Source organism: Kogia breviceps, chromosome 11, assembly GCF_026419965.1.
Source record: "Kogia breviceps isolate mKogBre1 chromosome 11, mKogBre1 haplotype 1, whole genome shotgun sequence".
NCBI lineage: Eukaryota > Metazoa > Chordata > Mammalia > Artiodactyla > Physeteridae > Kogia > Kogia breviceps.
The window spans coordinates 90917013-90935385 of NC_081320.1; the positions used below are offsets into that span (position 1 = coordinate 90917013).

The 18373-nt window shown below is 39.6% G+C and overlaps 1 long non-coding RNA gene and 1 other non-coding gene across 3 annotated transcripts in view; both read left to right on the plus strand.

Annotated features, from left to right (window-relative positions):
- Positions 1-18373, plus strand: part of LOC131765244 (uncharacterized) — a 36349-nt gene that overhangs the window by 985 nt on the left and 16991 nt on the right. For both annotated transcript variants that reach the window (XR_010835630.1, XR_010835631.1), the window contains exon 2: positions 18071-18250. This is a non-coding gene — a transcript (uncharacterized protein). The remainder of the gene's footprint in view (positions 1-18070; positions 18251-18373) is intronic.
- On the plus strand, positions 118-16641 carry LOC136792181 (uncharacterized). Its single transcript, XR_010835632.1, has 3 exons — positions 118-387; positions 1487-1651; positions 16539-16641. It is a non-coding gene; the product is annotated as an uncharacterized lncRNA (long non-coding RNA).

The following is an 18373-nucleotide window of genomic DNA, read 5'->3' on the forward strand; positions in this document are numbered from 1 at the left end:
TGAGGTTTACATTCAAGAGGGAAATTCTGGAGGCCCAGTGAAGATCGACTTTCTCTTTAAGCAGAGAGTTTTACGATTTGCAAAGTGCCTTCAAATACCTTATCACGTCCAGGAAAACTGCCGTTTTTCGGTTCTGAGGACACCATGAGTATCTCCCGTGGCCAAAGGGTTGGAGACAGACCAATCTCCATTGCCAGGAGGGAGTCTACCCCTGACCGCTAGTAGGGGGCGTCCAACTTGGAAGAACCTGAGGCTACTTAAGCAAAGATCAAGAGAAACTCCGCCGGACAACTCTCAGGCTTTGGAAGGCTAGTGTTCGGTGAGGGCCTCTGGCGGTGACGCCTAAGCCGCTGCCTCGAGCTCAAAGCCAACGTGGACGGCCCACAGGTCAGGAACGCGCGCCCCTGGGCCAGACGCCTCGGGCAGGTGGCGCAGAGCGGGAGAGCGCTCCCTCCCGGGACTCCCCGGCCAGGGCTCTCCGAGGGGGACTCCCCGGCCAGGGCTCTCCGAGGTGCCCTCCCGGCAGGGCTCTTCCGCGCGGTGCCGGTGACCGCGGAAACCCGGAGCGTGGATTCGCGCGGAGCAGGGCGCGCGGCCCCGGCGTGCTGCGGCAGCCGAGCAGGTTGTGAATCTGGCGGGCGCCAGCGCTGCGCTCCCCCGCCGCGATATGCACTTAGCAGCGGGGCTCGCCCGGCCAGATTCTTTGTGTTTCTCGGGATGGGGTAGGGGCAAAAGTCAGTTCTCGATAAGTCGCTTTGTTCGGACACAGCCTCCAAAGCTTTCAAAGTGATTTTCAGTCTTTTGTCGATTTCCCCTACTCTAGCATTTTACGCTGTGCTCTCTGGTTTCTCTCCGGAGAACAGTCTCCGCGCTGCAAACCGCATCAACCGTAGGGGTCATGATGCCATTTCTTTGCTTCGAGGAGATGTACTTATTTATCGCGCCCTGGAGGTCTCTTTCGTGGCAATGTTAGGTCGTTGATGACTTACTGACAACTTGTGTGTGGGGAAAAATGAACTAGACCGTGTTGTGCTGTAGGGGAGATTTGATTGAGAAGCGTGCGCTTTTGTGAAGCAGCTTTGTCTAATTGGGCAAGAAGATTTTGCTTGTTAGTTCTATTTGCACTGAAGCATTGTTTGGCGATATCTTGTTTTTTATTTGTTAGTTCTATTTGCACTGAAGCGTGGTTTGACATTATCTTATTTTTTAATCTCCAGCTATTGTGCAGCTTTATCTTTTTAAGCTCATTTGTTGTTAAAAACATTATATGTGTGTGTGATGCCTTTTATATATGCAACCCGAAGTCACAGTTGGGAAGCCCATCCTAAAAACATGGAAGGGATAATTATTTAAATTACAGAAAGCAGGTCCCCTCTATAGGATGGTAGAATGATCTTTAAAAGAGGAGGACTGTGTTAGGGACACTAAAAATTGAGGGAGCCCTGTGTTGCTTCCCTTTTTCAGTCATTTTCATATGTAATTACAGAAGAGCAGAGATGCGCTGCCCTGGGGTAGAGGGATTGGGTCACTGCACCGTGTTTAGAAAAGAAGCTGCAGCAGTTGTCGCATAACTTGAAGCCAAGTCCCCAGCACTGAGGACCGCCCGCGGTGTCAGCTTTCACATCCTGGAGATTTTGGGGAGAGAGAGGGGGTACGTCGGGGGCAGGAGGAGGGAAGGGGAGAAGGGTGCTTTAGGGAGAGGGTTGTTTGTTTTTTCTGGAGTACTTGGGAGAAGCCTCACTTGCCCGGAAACAACTGAGGAGCCATTTTCCTTTCCTCAGTTACAAATTATATTCTTTCCTGAAGTAGCCTTACTTCCACCTCGCTCTTTCCTAGATTCAAGCAAACAAAATAAAACCAAGGACGATTTTTCAGGTGTACACAACTTCATTTAATATTTCCATCCACTTTATTTGTGGCATAGACAAGTTGAAAAGTGAGAATGGCAGTAAAAGTGCAAATTGCCAGTGACATAACAGGTCTAAGCCGTGGCCCTGTGACCTCATGGTAATATTATTTATCAGACATGCTCTGTATAAAATATATGAGCCAAGAAGGGTGGAACTTAAGGCATGAGGGCATTTAGGAAATTGGAAGAAAAAGTAAGTGTTTGGAAGACAACATTAGAAAATGAAAGACGCAGGAATTGGAAAAAATGGATTTATACTCATTTAAATTCATAAAGAATAATGATAGTAATTTTCTTGTATGGGTAAAGTGCCTTTATTTCAAAAAGCTAAGGGTATTAATCATTACAGAGGAGGGACCTTATGTAAGATAATTATGTTTATCCTGATTTTTTAATCCTATTTTTAAAAATATATGGTGAACAATATAGATGAACAAAATAAAATAATTTCCCTAAAGACAAACAGGAAGTTCAAACAGGAAGTTATCATCTAGAATAAAACTGTACAGTTTTTCTGACACATAAAGTGTTACATTGTATATGTCTGTACTCTTTCTACATGTTTGTTTTTTTTTTCCTAAAATAAGTGGAAAAATGCAAGACCATGAAGGAGTGATTCCCATGCAATTAGAGGGAGCGTTCCATGCCTCTCTACACAGAAGAGGTATTAAAAGCCCTAGTTTTAATGGACTCAGTTGATCATTTCACCCAGCCCACTCTAATTTATCTCTGTTATCCATGATTGAATCTAAATTCAGTTTGAAAGATCATTCTTTGCTGTGTCACCAATTTCTCTTAAAATTTGAACAATCCAGAATAAAAATTAAAGTCCCTGCTGAATGAATTATAGTCAGAGTTTTGAGTTTCCAGAAGTTTCTTGGAATCTCAGAAATAGTCATAGCAAGCACGGGTGATCTACAGCACTTGCTATGACTATTTAAAAATAGAAAATGCTTTATTCCATTCTTTCCATTCATTCCATGTCTTCTACATTTGGGCCTAACCTATAGATTTATAGCAGTGGTCTTAAGTTGGAAATTTTCACCACTATTGTTAGTAATGACACAAAAGCAATTATGATAGTAGAATTGGACTATATATCGCCCCTGTTCCTTTTCTTTGATGACTTTTTAGGTAGTCCTTTTTGCTAGGCTGTACTCTTTTTTAGTTTTGTGACTAGCCACTGCCAATATAATCATGGATTCATATTCTGGAACTTCTGTACTTTGGAGACCATCTGATCCTGAAGGGTCTTCAAAAGCCCTTCCTGCCTAAAGCAGATCTTAATGACTTGTTTCTCCCTTCAATCTCTATTTTCCTTATTATACTTCTTTTGAATTTTTACTCAAACTCAACAGAGAATCTTAGCATATAATTTAAGGGAAAAATAAATATAATGAATTCTACACCCCCTCTGAGACAACGAACAAAAACCCACAGTCGGGCTTCCCTGGTGGCGCAGTGGTTGAGAGTCCGCCTGCTGATGCAGGGGACGCGGGTTCGTGCCCCGGTCCGGGAGGATCCCACATGCCGCGGAGCGGCTAGGCCCGTGAGCCATGGCTGCTGAGCCTGCACATTCGGAGCCTAAGCTCAGCAACGGGAGAGGCCACAACAGTGAGAGGCCCGCGTACCACAAAACAAAAACAAAAAAACCCACAGTCTTTACCAAAGTATTTTCACAGTGGAGTTTACATTTTTACCTACTGCCTGAAGGAGGAAAGAAACAGTTGGCTCTCTCAGTTTTTAGTGTTCTGATCATATTCCTCCTTTAAAGTTCATGTTACCATCCTAAGGAGGGTCAAGAAGAGAAAGAGTGACCATTGATGACCTTTGATTTTTTTCAGAACGTAGGTTTAGCACCTGTACCATAGTCTCTAGGAGAGTGGATTGTACTGATTTTTTAAAAAGAAAGAAAATGCTCGGTAACCAATAGTGGTGTTCAGTAGTGCCTGCAGGCTGAATTTCCTTTGATCTCATTCATTATTCATTTATCAGACACCTATTGAGCACCTACTTTGTGTCAGGCAGTGTACTGAGCGCTTTATATGCAATATTGTATTTAATAACAACTCTATGAAGTGTGAGATAGGTACTATTATAATCCATTTTACAGATGAGGAAACTGACACAACATATGTATTAGTAACATCTCCAGATGCCTTCTTCAGTTGGCCTTAATTCCTCCTTTTTCTTTACCCCATTCCAAATAATACTGTGATTCTCCCTCTGTCAATTACTACTTTTTTATCCACCTAATAAACCTATGCAAGATAAGTGTTGTGTATACCGTGATCATCTTATCTCTCTTCTTCAATAATCTCCCGTTTCCTCCTGAGAAAACTTCAAACCCTAAGTCACGTATTCAGAATCTTCCACTACGTGACAGAGTGCTACTTGGCTGCCTTAACCACAGAGCATCTATTAATTTTTTGGGTGTGGGGAAGCAGCAAGGAAACAGGCTCAGATAAAAGTCTACCTTTCCCAGCATTCCTGCCTTTTCATCTACTGCCTGAAGGAGAACAGAAACAGAAGCCTCCCTCATTTCTTTTCTGTCCTTACTATATATCTCCTTTAAGACCATTTTACCATCCTAAAGAGTGTTCAAGAAGAGAAAAAATGACCACTTGATGACCTTAAATCCAGACATTAGTGTCCAGTTCCTTATTTACAACTGCCTACAGAACATCTTCATGTGAATTTCTTAGATACTTCAGGTTCAAAGTGTACAAAATACTTATCTCCCCTTCCCCCCACCCCCGGACCTCCACTGATCTCCCTGTGCACCCTAGCGCTTTGAAGGTGCCCCCTATCAACCCAGTTCTCTAAATCAAACCTTGAGTATCACCTTCAGCTGCTCTCTCTCTCTCATTCCCCATCAAATCATTACTTAAGTCCTATAAATCCCACTTTTTGAATGTCTCTCAAACTCATCCCTCACTGCCACTGTATTAGTTCAGCCTTTCGTCATCTCACTCCTGAGACTTGTCCTTTTTCATTCTCATAACTATTGAAAAAATAAGTAAAATCACATCACTCCCTTGAATAAAACCATTAAGTGGTTTCTCACTTTATACAGTAAAAATAAAAATGCACGGCATACAAGACCCTTTATTTTCTAGCTCTTGCATACCCTTCCAACCTCATCTCCTGCTACATCTTTTCACTCTTCTTTGCTCCGTCATACTGTGGAGTTGTACTTCTCAGTACTTTTGCATTTGCTTCTTCTCTCTTCTTGGGAAACTCTCTTTCCTTTGCCTGGAAGATTTCTATTAATCCACGAAGTTCAGCTAAAATATTATCTCCTGACAGAAGACTCTTTCGTTTCCTAGCGCATAGCAGACAGTTTACAGGGTTATTGTGAAGATGAACTGAGATAGCATATATGAGAATACAAACTATGAAGCTCTATTTAAACATAAGATACTATGTAATAGCAATTTGTCTATTAATTATTAATACAGGTAGTGGTTGAGGCCATGAGACTAGATATGATTGACAAGGGGCAAGTATAGAGAGAAGGCATAGGAATGGTAAAACTAGGAATCACTTAAGTTTGGGAAAAGGAATTTGGGAGAGTTTATTGTGCACTTGTTATTCTCATTATATATTTGTTTGCAAACTCCTGGAAAGTAATAGCTGTTTTGCTCATTTTAGTATTTTTTAAGCAGCACTTAGGATATTGCCTTTAAAAAGGTGTTTGTGGAACTAAAATAATGATTGTTAAGGGTTCTTCTGTGTATCTAACCCAGCTAAAAGGGAATATGATCCATAGTTAATAAATAAAATATGTTTCAAATATATGCATGTTGGTTGAATTGCTTTAGAAAATATTAATAATTAAATTAATGATTTTGAATTTATATGTAAATACATATTTGTGTCTATCTGCCTATTTATCCATCCACCCATCCATCTAATTTTTTGTTTTCATATTTGGGATCTGTAGTAGATACTTTTGGAGGAATATGCCTAGGCCACAAATAAACAGCTCCCTGGTCTCTCCTTTAGTCTGAAGAAATAGGTCCTTGGCTACTCTCTGTTGCTTGTTTGGACATTAGAACCTAGGAACGCCAAGTGGGTTTTTAATCCTGGAAATTTGAACTTGACATGGAGAGAGTTGTGTCAGTTTCTCCATGAGCCAAAAAATGTAATGTGTAAACTTTTCTCATCATGTTTAGCTTTGACCATTTTCTCTGTGTACTGTGGAGGGTTGAATCTTTGATTTCCATAGCATTGATTTGGTTTTCTGTAGTGTTAGTTCTGCTCTTTTATGTCCAGTACAGATTTAAATTCTGTTAATACATTTCATATGTTTTCTTTTTCAGCTTTAGCATTTCTGCCTTCATCTCAGTTTGCTATCTCCCTGCTTTAGTTCCAGAGGCCATTTCTTTTATCTTTTCTGAAGATGCAAAATAGCTGTCTTCTGAAATTTTCTTCTCTTTCTTATTTTTTAGAAATAAAATTTTCCCATGAGTTTTTAGGGCAACGTCCTCTCTCCTGGCTTTGCATTTTCAATGCATAGGTACAATATAGTTTTGTTGTTTATCCCTCCTTGGTGAGCACCATTTGATCTAAAATTTTCCAACAGAGTTGAGTTTATATTTACATTAGGTTCTCTCACTATTCAATGGGTACTGGTAACTTCTCTCAGACCCCGCTTTAAAGGACAGGTAGATATGCTTAGCCATTAGTTCAGTCTACTTTTTTGTAGAAAGGCAAAATATAATTCCAATTTCTTTATTTTTGGTTAAAATTTTATGACTAGTACATCATATCTAATGTGATGAATTCTGAATCCACAGGACATACACGTCATAATTTTGAAATTATTTAGATTTGGTTAATTATTGAGAGGCTAGTAATTATTACACATTGAAAATCCTTTTTAATGTTCCATAAAATGTTGAAATATTTTTTTAAAAAAATCTATAAGCCAAAGAAAGGTAAGTTAACTCAGGATAGAAAAAAAATCTTTCATAATCACCATTTAGGTAAGAAGTACTGTGTTGAATAGTATCCCCTCAAAATTCATGTCCATCCCAAACCTCAGATTGTGACGTTATTTAGAAATAGGTTCTTTACAGGTTAAGATGAGGTCATAATGGATTAGAGTGGGCCCTAAATCCAAAGTAACTGGTGTCCTTATAAGAAGAGGAAAGACACAGAGACAGAGAGAGACACACAGAGAGAAAATGTCAGGTGACTATGGGGGCAGAGATTGGAGTTACGCACAAGCCAAAGAATGGCAGGGATTTCCAGCAACCACCAAAAGCTAGAAGAGAGGCATGAAGCCGATTCTTCCTCAGAGCCCACAGAAGGAACCAACCCTAGTGACAACTTGATTTCAGACTTCTGGCCTCCAGAACGGTAAAAGAATAAAATTTTGTTGTCTAAGTCACCCATTCTGTGGTATCTGGTTATAGAAGCCCAAGGAAATTAATAGAGAGGATAACTGCATTTGAATATAGTATTCAGCAGATAGGTCTGCAGTAAAGAATATTCTGGCATTGAGATAATAGAAAGATAAAATGTTCTTTTCTACAAATAGACATCTCCCATCCCCCTCTTTTTTTTTTTTTTTCTGTGAAAAATCACTGGATTTTGAATTAAGAGATAGTGATTCAAGAACCAATTTTGCTACTTGGGAAAATCACTGAAGTTCCCTTCATAACTTGATTTCCTCATTTATAAAAGTAGAGCTCTATATTTCAAAACTTCAAGATATTGGGCATCCACAAAATTCCAGACAGTAAGTTAATAGTGCTAATTTACATCTAAGATAGTATTGAGCCAGTTTCTTCCAATTGAAAACCAAATTAAATTCATGGTTTTGAGTTCACTTAAAATAATTTCCTTAGAGACCTTTCATACATTGTTGATGAAAATCAAATTAGGGACAGTGATCACAGTACCACTGCTAGACCGAGTACAAGTTGGTTTAAGATTTCTCAGGCTAGTTTATAGATATTCTAATAAAACTGAGTATTAATAACACTGTAGTGTTAAACAATATTTTGAAATTAGACTTATATAAATAACTTTGCCAATATAATGTTTTTTAAATAGACTACTTTTTAGAGCAATGTTAAGTTCACAATACATATAATGTTTTTAGAAACATTCATTGACGATAGACCTTATTGGTTCTGATTGTGTAGATTGTAATATGGTATTAGAAGTTCAAGCATGTTGATTTTGGATTGGATAAAAAATAAGGCTAAATAACAGACTAATTGTATTGCTTCTTAATATAATGTAGACCCTTAACATACCTGAGGGACGTGTTCTAAGACCTTCCTGACTCCCTATTATATGAATATCACTCTAGGATAAAGTTGCTTTGTTGGTAAGGTAAGCCATATTGCCTATTTATAGAATATTAGGTGAGACAGTAAATTAAATAAGCACAACAAAGCTAGGTTGAGGTGCAGACACTGGGTGGTCATTTGACCAGATTTATTAATTTAGTAATAAATTAATTTAGTAATTTTGTAATTAATTACAACCACCAGCTTCATAGTCATATAGAGTTTACATTTGAGCTTTAGCAAATGACATATTACTGTCATTATAACCTTCAGAGTCATTCACAAATAGATACAGCCCAAAGATTTAATCTATAAAGGCCACATTTCATTAAAAGCCTGCTACCTGGAAACATTAAAATGTTCATACATCATTGTATTACTTGAAAAATAAGTGATTGACATTTGAGATCATGGCCATTTTGAAAGCAATTTGAATCCAATGGATGAGGATCGGTTTTGAAACAGCTAAAATTTACTCTTGGCTTTTATGAATTCAACAGGCATTCTTAAAAATAAGGTTTTCTAAATACTTCTAAATAGATTGAAGCTCTTTCTCTTTAGGAGCTAATAAATCTATTAATCTATGAGAATGGACCATTAATGATATTACTTAGGCTTGTACTCTTTCTATCCTAAAAGCTGTGTGAACGATTTTCCACTTAGGCCAGGAGGAAAGGATACAGTAACCCAACTCGATTTATGTCTTTAGAAACTACCAGTGTTCATCTGAGTAGTCTGTATCTCTCCAGCAGCTGTTAAAAGAACTTGTAGGGTCACCTTTAAACTAATTAAGAAGGCCTTATTCAGGAACATTAAGGCAGTTAAGACACAATGTCCCTGCTGCTGTTAGGTGAGTATGCTTTCTACTTATTTCTCTGGATATGCCTTTCCTGCGTCTCCCATAGGAAGGATCGCACTGTTTCTTGGTGATGCATTTTATTAAAAAAACAGTAGAAATGAATAGAAAGATGACAAAGATGAATCTCTTCAGATGGATGACAAAATATTTTTCCATCAGAAAACTGTCCTCTTTGGTAGTTATGGTGATACTGTTCTGTGGGGTGAGCTGGAGCTGGGGCAAGTAACAGGCTGTGGTAGTAGTTTCTGACCAGATCCTAGATCTGGAATTAGAGTAGAATACAGTTGTCCCTCGGTATCTATGGAGGACTGGTTCCAAGACCCCCTTGGATATTAAAATTCATGGATGCTCAAGCCCCTTATGTAAAATGGCTTAGTATTCGCATATACCCTATGCATATTCTCCCATATAATTTAAATCAGCTCTAGACTACTTTTAATTCTGAATACAATGTAAATACTATGTAAATGGTTGTAAATACAATGTAAGTGCTATGTACATAGTTGCCTGTTCAGCTTTTTGGAACTTCCTGGAATTTCTCTCCCAATAGTTTTCATCCTCATTTGGTTGAAGCTGTAGATATGGAACCCATGGATACTAAGGGCCCACTGTAGAATCTTTTAAATGAGCCTGAGCAGGGCAAGATCTTCTCAAACAAAGATCTCCTGACTCACCAATTTGTACCACGAAATGAGGAATTTTAGAATGGATTGGCAGATTTCCACCAAAGAGTCAAATTACAGGGCATTGCTGAATTTGGATAGCTGTAACATTTCCTACTTATTCTTCAAGTTCTTGTTCAAATACCGTGAAGACTTCCCTGATTATCTATTCCACAGTGATAGTTCTTCTTTTCAGTTTTCATTAGACTTAAGATGCATGGAATAATCAATGAAATACCACCAAGACACATAGTTTTCCTTTTAGATTTTAATATCCAACTATATTTTAAAGCTACTTAGTGCAGAAGCTGTGTCTTGTATTTCTACTTTGATTCATTCAAAATGCCAAATTCCTGATTCATAATAAAGCTTGGCAATTATTTGGTGGATGAATTTCCTCTATCTCTTTAGTGTTCATTCTCAGTGGGTTATTTTTCTGTGATTTTACTATCTAGAAGAATTAAAATTCAGTTGAGCATTCTGATAATTGGAAAGATTATTTTTATAACTTAATAATGATTCTGTTTCATAATTGGTATAGTAAGTGTGATACATAATTTTCTGTTTACAGAACCCCAAATAATGAAAAACAGTTGTTTTTATACTGATTTTAAAGGAAAACTTACCATCTTCCAGCAGGTGATTATATTTCTTATTATTCAACATAGGTTTGTACCATATGTAGTGAAATGTATTATAAAGGAATTTAAACAAGACGTGACTTAGTGCTTGAATTAATTTCCGTGAATGCCATGTGATTAGATTTATGAAAGAAAGAGGACATTATATTTGACAAAAGGGAGTTTCTAGATTTATTTGACTGGGCAATAGTGTTTACAATTGGCATTGGACACTGGAACCAAACCATCTTTTAGCAACCAGTATAATAATTTGCAAGCCAAGAAAATGTTTATATTCTTCCTTACTTACTGATAGATGTCTCTTCCCCCTTCCTCCTGCTCCTTCTCCTTCCTTCTCCCCTTCCCCTCCTCCTCCTCCTCCTCCTTCTTCTTCTTCCTCCTGCCAAATGAAAGTTGTGCTAGACTATTTTTTTCTCTGACTGTTCTTTGGACCTGATCATAGCTTTTCAAGGCCTTTGTGAAAGTTTAAATGGTTTTCCCTTTCACATTTTCTAAAGGAAATGTCATATATTTTAATATGTTGCAAGTGATTGTCTATATGTAGGTTACACTTGTTGATCTAAAACAAATAGACAGCCAGTTATTTTTCCAGCAAAGATGGGTTTATTCAGGATCTACAGAGAATTGCAATTGAGATCTGCAACCATGGTGAGCCACGTGCAAGTGCTTGCACAAGCCAGGGGGAGGAGAACCCTTTTATAGAGGGGAAAAGTTGGGAGGGCTACAGTAAAACAGAGTCCATGGCTTTTCATTGGCTGAATTGTTGCCAGGAAAAAGGAGTATTTTCTTCTTCCTGTTGGGCTCTGCTGTTGTCATATGGTGTGAGAATTCCCCCTTCTGGTTTCCTGAGTCTATTTAATTTAGGTTTCTGTTTATTAATTTTTCATGTTTTTCCCTTTTAATCAAGATTTTTCTCTAAAAGCATCACTGATCAAGAGTCAGGTTTTCCAGTTTCAGTGGCTTTTTGTCCCTCAATGCCAGGAAGGGCCTTTCCTGAGTGTCCTGTGTCTTGTCAGAGGGAAAGTACACAGATGGGAAACATATTGAAGTCACATCTGAGTAACAAGGAGGGGTAGGAGGGACAACCTCTCAGGCACTTTTTATCGAAAGTCCGTATGTCATCAAGAGCATAGGCATTGGAGAGCATCTGAAGCGTTATGTTATCATCAAAGGTTTGGTGACAAAATTCTAAGAGGCATGGTTCAGATATCTTGGGAAATCTGTCTCATCAGATGTTATCTAGTTTATTTCTGGAAAATCTTTACTTTCAGGTCACCAGATGATGTGCAGATCCAGGTAGATTTCAGTACTTTCTTTAGGTGTGTCATATAAATCCAAGAATCTATTCCTTGGAGTTTGGTAGCACAAGGGATGATTAGAAGTACCTGATAGGAGCCTTTTCAGCAAGGTTGAAGGCAGTTATTCTGGAGGTGTCTTTTCTAGTAGATGAAATTCCCAGTGGGTCACAATATTAGCTGTGGGTCAAAAGAAGCAGGAGCCAAGTGCATTGGGCATCCTGTGACTATCTCAAAGGGTGAGTGTTTATGAGTTCCAACAGTGGTGGATCTGAGATTTAGAAGGACGAGTGGAAATGCTTCTGGCCAGGGTATTAGGAGGGCCTCTACAAATTTTGCCAATGGTGTCTTAATAATGCTGTCAATTTATTCAACTAAGAGGATTTAGGGTGTTAAGTGCAATAAAATACTGTAAAACTGGCCAAACAGTGAAGACTTGTCAAAGCGCCTGACCAGGAAACTGGATTCCTCGATTATTATGAAGTTCAAGAGGAATTCCCCAAGCAGGGATAATTTTTTCCAGAAGCACTTTATCCACAGAAGAGGCAGTAGCCTGTCTGCAAGGGAAGGCTTCAGTCCAGCATGAAAACATACACACTGTGATTAAAGTACGTTTATATCCCTGTGATGGAGGAAGTTGTATGAAATCCATTTGCTAGCCCTCTAGTGGTCTATTAGGCAGTTTAAAATGTTCAGAAAGTTCTCTAGAATTAGAACCAGAACACCAGCCCACTAACTTGTTGTACAGTCAGGCTTGGGCAATTGCTAGTGATGACAAATGAAAATTATAATGGAGTAACCACAGTTCAGGCATACAAAAATGGATTTGGGCAGCCATTGAGCACCTGGTCTCAGGCGCATGCCTGCACCACTAAGAACTTGAACTTTCTGTGAACTGTACCCAACCCAAGGTTTTCAAAAGGTCTGCCAGCTGCAGCATTGTGTTTCAAGGTTGTTCCTCCTTCTAACTATGTGACCATTTCAGAGCCCAACCAATCCCTACGTAACAAGCACCCTTACTTCTTGCCAGCTCCAATTATAATTCTTGATAAACAATTCATATAACTAACTGCAACCTTGTGGTTCTTGCCTTTATAATCCTCCCCCATTTTGACAGTTCAAGTGCTTCTTCAATCTGTGTCTCCCAGGCTGCTGTCCTAACAAACCCCAAAGAAGCCCCTTTTAATTTTAATCAGGTCTCTGTTTCTCAGATTTTGGTTAATACTAGATGACTTTATTGGGCAATTCCTAGGGCTTTTCCAATGCCTGTTGATTGGAACAAAACATTGGCTCCCACACAAAATATCTGATGAACCTGTTCATGACTATTACAGTCAAATTCATATTTTTTAAAAGAAAGTTCTGGTTTTCCTTCAGATGTTGATTCCACTCAGTAGCTTTTAAATCTGTTTATTAGTGAACTGAACCAGGCCCTTCCCTTCCAGTAAAAAGGACCAGGGTGGGATGGGAAACATGTCCACTCCATGGACATGTCACTTTTAGGTGACTCTAGATGAGTCACCTAAAAGGAAGATTGCCAGAATTTTTAACCTTCAACTCCAGCAAGTGAAGGCCCCTAAATGAAACCAAACCCCTCCTAGTTTCTGCTCTTTGCTGCTGTTGAGCTCCATTTCTTTTTCCAACTAGAAGTCTAGTGCAATAACATTTAGTAATTTCTTCAATGCAATATACTTAAACCAAACTCCTAGCCTTTACCCTTGTGATATATCGTCAAACAAGTTACAGCCTCTCTCCTTTCTCTCTCTCTTTTTTTTAAAAATAGATGCTGGCAACATGTGATTTTATGTATTTATTTATTAATGGCTGTGTTGGGTCTTCATTTCTGTGTGAGGGCTTTCTCTAGTTGTGGCTAGCAGGGGCCACTCTTCATCGCGGTGCGCGGGCCTCTCTTGTTGCGGGGCACAGGCGCCAGACGCGCAGGTTCAGTAGTTGTGGCTCACGGGCCCAGTTGCCCTGCGGCATGTGGGATCCTCCCAGACCAGGACTCAAACGCGTGTCCCCTGCATTGGCAGGCAGATTCTCAACCACTGTGCCACCAGGGAAGCCCCCTTCTCTCTTCTTTTAATGGTGTCTCTATTTTCCTAATCATCTAAACTTGAAACTTTGGACTCATTGCTGACTCTACCTCCACAACAGCACAACAATAATTAAATTCTAATCATATTTTTATTTTGTTTTTTTTTAATTTTTTGGTGGTATGCGGGCCTCTCACTGTTGTGGCCTCTCCCTTTGCGGAGCACAGACTCCGGACACGCAGGCTCAGAGGCCATGGCTCACGGGCCCAGCTGCTCTGCGGCATGTGGGATCTTCCCGGACCGGGGCACGAACCCGTGTCCCCTGCATCGGCAGGCGGACTCTCAACTACTGCGCCACCAGGGGAGCCCAATAGACACTTTAAAAAGCAGACTTAATAGTGTATTTGAAAAACAGTGATAGCTATATATCAGTGAAGATATTTGGAAATATCCAGTGGTATATATTTTAGTCTCTTTTCCTTTTATATTAAATCTAGAGAGAAAATGAAAAAGAATTATTTCCCATGGAGCTCTCTGTAAAACAAAGGGGAAAAAATGAGCAATTTGACAAATCAATGAAAAAAAAAAAAAAATCTAGAAGTTGGGAAATCCCCTTAAATGATTTTTTAAACGATTATCTAAGAATTCTTATTCTAGAATGGTTAAAGAAGTGAATGGGTTACTGTTAATAACTATAATGCTTACATAGAATTTTTCATGTGTAAGGCACTGTTCTGTGTGTTTTACATATAGAATATAAAATCCTACACATATAGAATCATAAAATCCTATAACCACCACAAGGGGTGAGTACTATTACTAATGTTCTCATCTTACAGTTGAAGAAATTGAGGCACAGAGGGTTAAGGAGTTAACCCCAAGGTCAAACAGATAGTAAGTTATGGAACCAGGATTCAAATCTAGGCAGTTTACTTACAGAATCAACACTTTTTTCTTTCTTTTTTTTAAAAAATGGAAATAAGACATACATACAGAAAAAATATCATTCATCAATGTAATGTACAACACAATGAATTATCACAAAATGAACAAACTTCCCAGGTAAAGAAGTAGAGGACTGAAGCATGAGGAGGACTTCTGGGGTAGAGAGTCTATAATCCTATGTTCTTAACTACTCTCTATATCGCCTCTCAGTTGATTTCTGGACTTTACTCGCCACCTTAAAGTTCTTACTATGATTTCAGCTGAAGTTGATTTAAATTTATAGTGCTCATTCTTAAAAAGCAATAGAGGGCTTCCCTGGTGGCGCAGTGGTTGAGAGTCCGCCTGCCGATGCGGGGGATGCGGGTTCGTGCCCTGGTCCGGGAGGGTCCCACGTGCCGCGGAGCGGCTGGGCCCGTGAGCCATGGCCGCTGGGCCTGCGCGTCCGGAGCCTGTGCTCCGCAACGGGGGAGGCCACGGCAGTGGGAGGCCCGCATACCACAAAAAAAAAAAAAAAAAAAAAGCAATAGAAAATAACAAAAACCCAAAAAAGCCTGAAATTTGATGTTATTTTCTTGCCAGAGTTTGAATACTTTTTTTAAAATTAATAAATCCAAAAATCATTTTGTAATTCTGAATCTCTGGCAAAGTAAAGTAAAGGCACACTTCTGAGCAGCACAGTTAATGCAATTTTGACTATATGCAAACCCTCATGCTCTTGTTGTAGGTCTGTACTGAAGGACAAGGGCTGCAGAAAGGGTTAATGGTGAATGATGTCACAGTTCTGCTTCTAGTCTTCTATTTGTCAGCCCCCAGTACCAAACTATCCTGCAGACCCTCGAGCTATTCCTTTTGGAGTTTAAACTGACAGAGTCTCTTTCTATTTTGAAGTTCCTGACAAAGTTTGACCTTGTATCAATACTTCATGGACACGTGATTATGGTTTGAGACAATTAGTTGATAGATCAAATCCAGTGGAAGAGGTCTTTTCTTCAATGGCATGCAAAAGTTGAAATAGTGTCTTTTTCGAAAAAATTATTATTACCAGAGAGGAGATTGGAGAGTAAAAAGTGGAGAAGATGGTGCAGCTATTCCATGGCTATGCAAGTAGAAGGCGATTCAACAGGGAGACACATATATATTTAAGTATTCATGACTATAAGAAGAGGATGGCATTCAATACAGTGTTGAGCACATATTCTGTACTAAATATTGTTTGGATTGAAATAAGGTTTTTTGTGTGTTTGTTTTCACCCAGCAGAGGTTTTATAAGCAAAAACCAAAGAAAACCTCTGTGCCTTTTTGTACTTTATTATTGAACATTAAATTGTTACAAAGCATGGATGGTCAGAGATCATATTAAACTAAAGTTCTAGTTACAGTCCTTTGATCCATTGTATTATTTTTACATTGGAGAACACACACTTTTCCTAATTAGAACTTGGAAATATATGGTCACCTTGCTTCTGCTTCTCCTTCTCACCTTTTAGTTTTTCACACGTAAAAAAAGGAACATACGAGGGCTCCCCTGGTGGCGCAGTAGTTGAGAGTCCGCCTGCCGATGCAGGGGACGCGGGTTCGTGTCCCGGTCCGGGAAGATCCCACATGCCGCGAAGCGATTGGGCCCGTGAGCCATGGCCGCTGAGCCTGCGCGTCCGGAGCCTGTGCTCCGCAACGGGAGAGGCCACAACAGTGAGAGGCCCGCGTACCGCAAAAAAAAAAAAAAAAAAAAAAAAAAAAAAAGATCATCCCAATCATGATTCCTGTAGTTCTGTCTGCTTAGCTAACTATTATGTGCCCAGCCCCTGCCCTGTTTCTCTACTTTCTAAAAAGATGGCATTGTTACTGTAACCAGTAGCCCATATCCTGTATCTATGTTTTTCCAGGTTATTGTCCAAGATCTGAACTACATACCTTTTAAGAGAGTCACCTCTAGAGTCCCTCTGAGTGGTCTCCAGAAATCATGGGCTTAGCTTTTGGAAGCTGATATATAACTGCAGTAAGTGGGTGATTAGCATGACTGGCCTCAGGCAAAGCTTTAAAACAAGTGACATTTTGCAACTTTCCTTTCTAGTCATAATTAAGTACCATGTAAAACAAATACAGGCAGTCCCCTACATATGAACCGTCAAGTTGAGAACTTTCAAAGATGCAAATGTGCGTTCGCATGTCTAATCACGTAAGTTAGCTCACGTGTCTGGCGTACATCGTCACGTGCGTGCATCCTCTACAAGTTGTTGTGCTTTTGTGGACTTTCCTGTATAGTACTGCATAGAGTACAGTAAGACAGTATCTTTATATCAAGCCCAGGATGTCCGGAAGCGAGCATAAAAGCAGCAGTGATATAGCTGGTACTGCTAAGAAGCACCAGCTGCTGTACAGTAGTGTACTACTGTACTTTTCAAGGTACTGTACTGTAAAGATTTAAAATGTTTGCTTTATTTTTTGTGTTTGTTTTTTATGTATTATTTGTGCGAAAAGTATTATAAACCTATTCCAGTACAGTACTCTGTAGCTGACTGTGTTAGTTGGGTACCTAGGCTAACTTTGTTGAACTTACGAACAAATTAGACTTATGAAAGCACTGTCGAAACAGAACTTGTTTGTATGTAGGGGACTTACTGTATTATGTATATAATGCATACCTGTCAGATAACATTACAAAAGTAAACATGTATTCTTGCCCTACTTTGTTTCTCGTAGGGTATAGTTATCTATGAGAAACTTTTAAAAATTAGGGAAAAGATTGCTCTTTAATAGAATTGTGTGACAACATTACTGCCATGGGCAACTCACTGCCTCTCCCCATGTCCTAAAGTTACATTTCCTCCCCACTCTCTGTGATTCTTGGCTCTCTTTTTCAAGACTCCTTCAAAAAACTACTCAAGGGAGTCATGGCCTTGGTCACATTTTTATATAATTAATTCTCCTCTTATAAGATCCACTAATGTAGGGCTTCCCTGGTGGCACAGTGGTTGAGAATCTGCCTGCTAATGCAGGGGACATGGGTTCAAGCCCTGGTCTGGGAGGATCCCACATGCCGTGGAGCAACTAGGACCGTGAGCCACAACTACTGAGCCTGTGCGTTTGGAGCCTGTGCTCCACAACAAGAGAGGCTGCGATAGTGAGAGGCCCGTGCACCACGATGAAGAGTGGCCGCCTCTTGCCACAACTAGAGAAAGCCCTTGAAACAAAGCCCAGAAACGAAGACCCAACACAGCAAAAATTTAAAAATTTTTAAAAAAAAGATCCACTAATGTATAGAACATGCTGAACTCAGTTATGAAGAGCGTGCTCAACTGATTCATTAAATTGGAGAAATTCTGGGGCATATATTACATTCATAATAGGTATGTTACTATATTATAGACTGTATTTATTTATTTATTTATTTATTTTTATTTTATTTTTTTTGCAGTACGCGGCCCTCTCACTGTTGTGGCCTCTCCTGTTGCGGAGCACAGGCTCCGGACGCACAGGCTCAGCGGCCATGGCTCACGGGCCTAGCTGCTCCACGGCATGTGGGATCTTCCTGGACCGGGGCACGAACCAGTGTCCCCTGCATCGGCAGGCGGACTCTCAACCACTGCGCCACAAGGTAAGCCCTATAGACTGTATTTAGATTTGGTTTTTTAAAATATCACTCAGTTTCTTCTAGATCTTAGTTGTTTTATATCCTGACTAGGTAGCTCTTCCTGTAGCCAGACCCCTTGGGTTAATG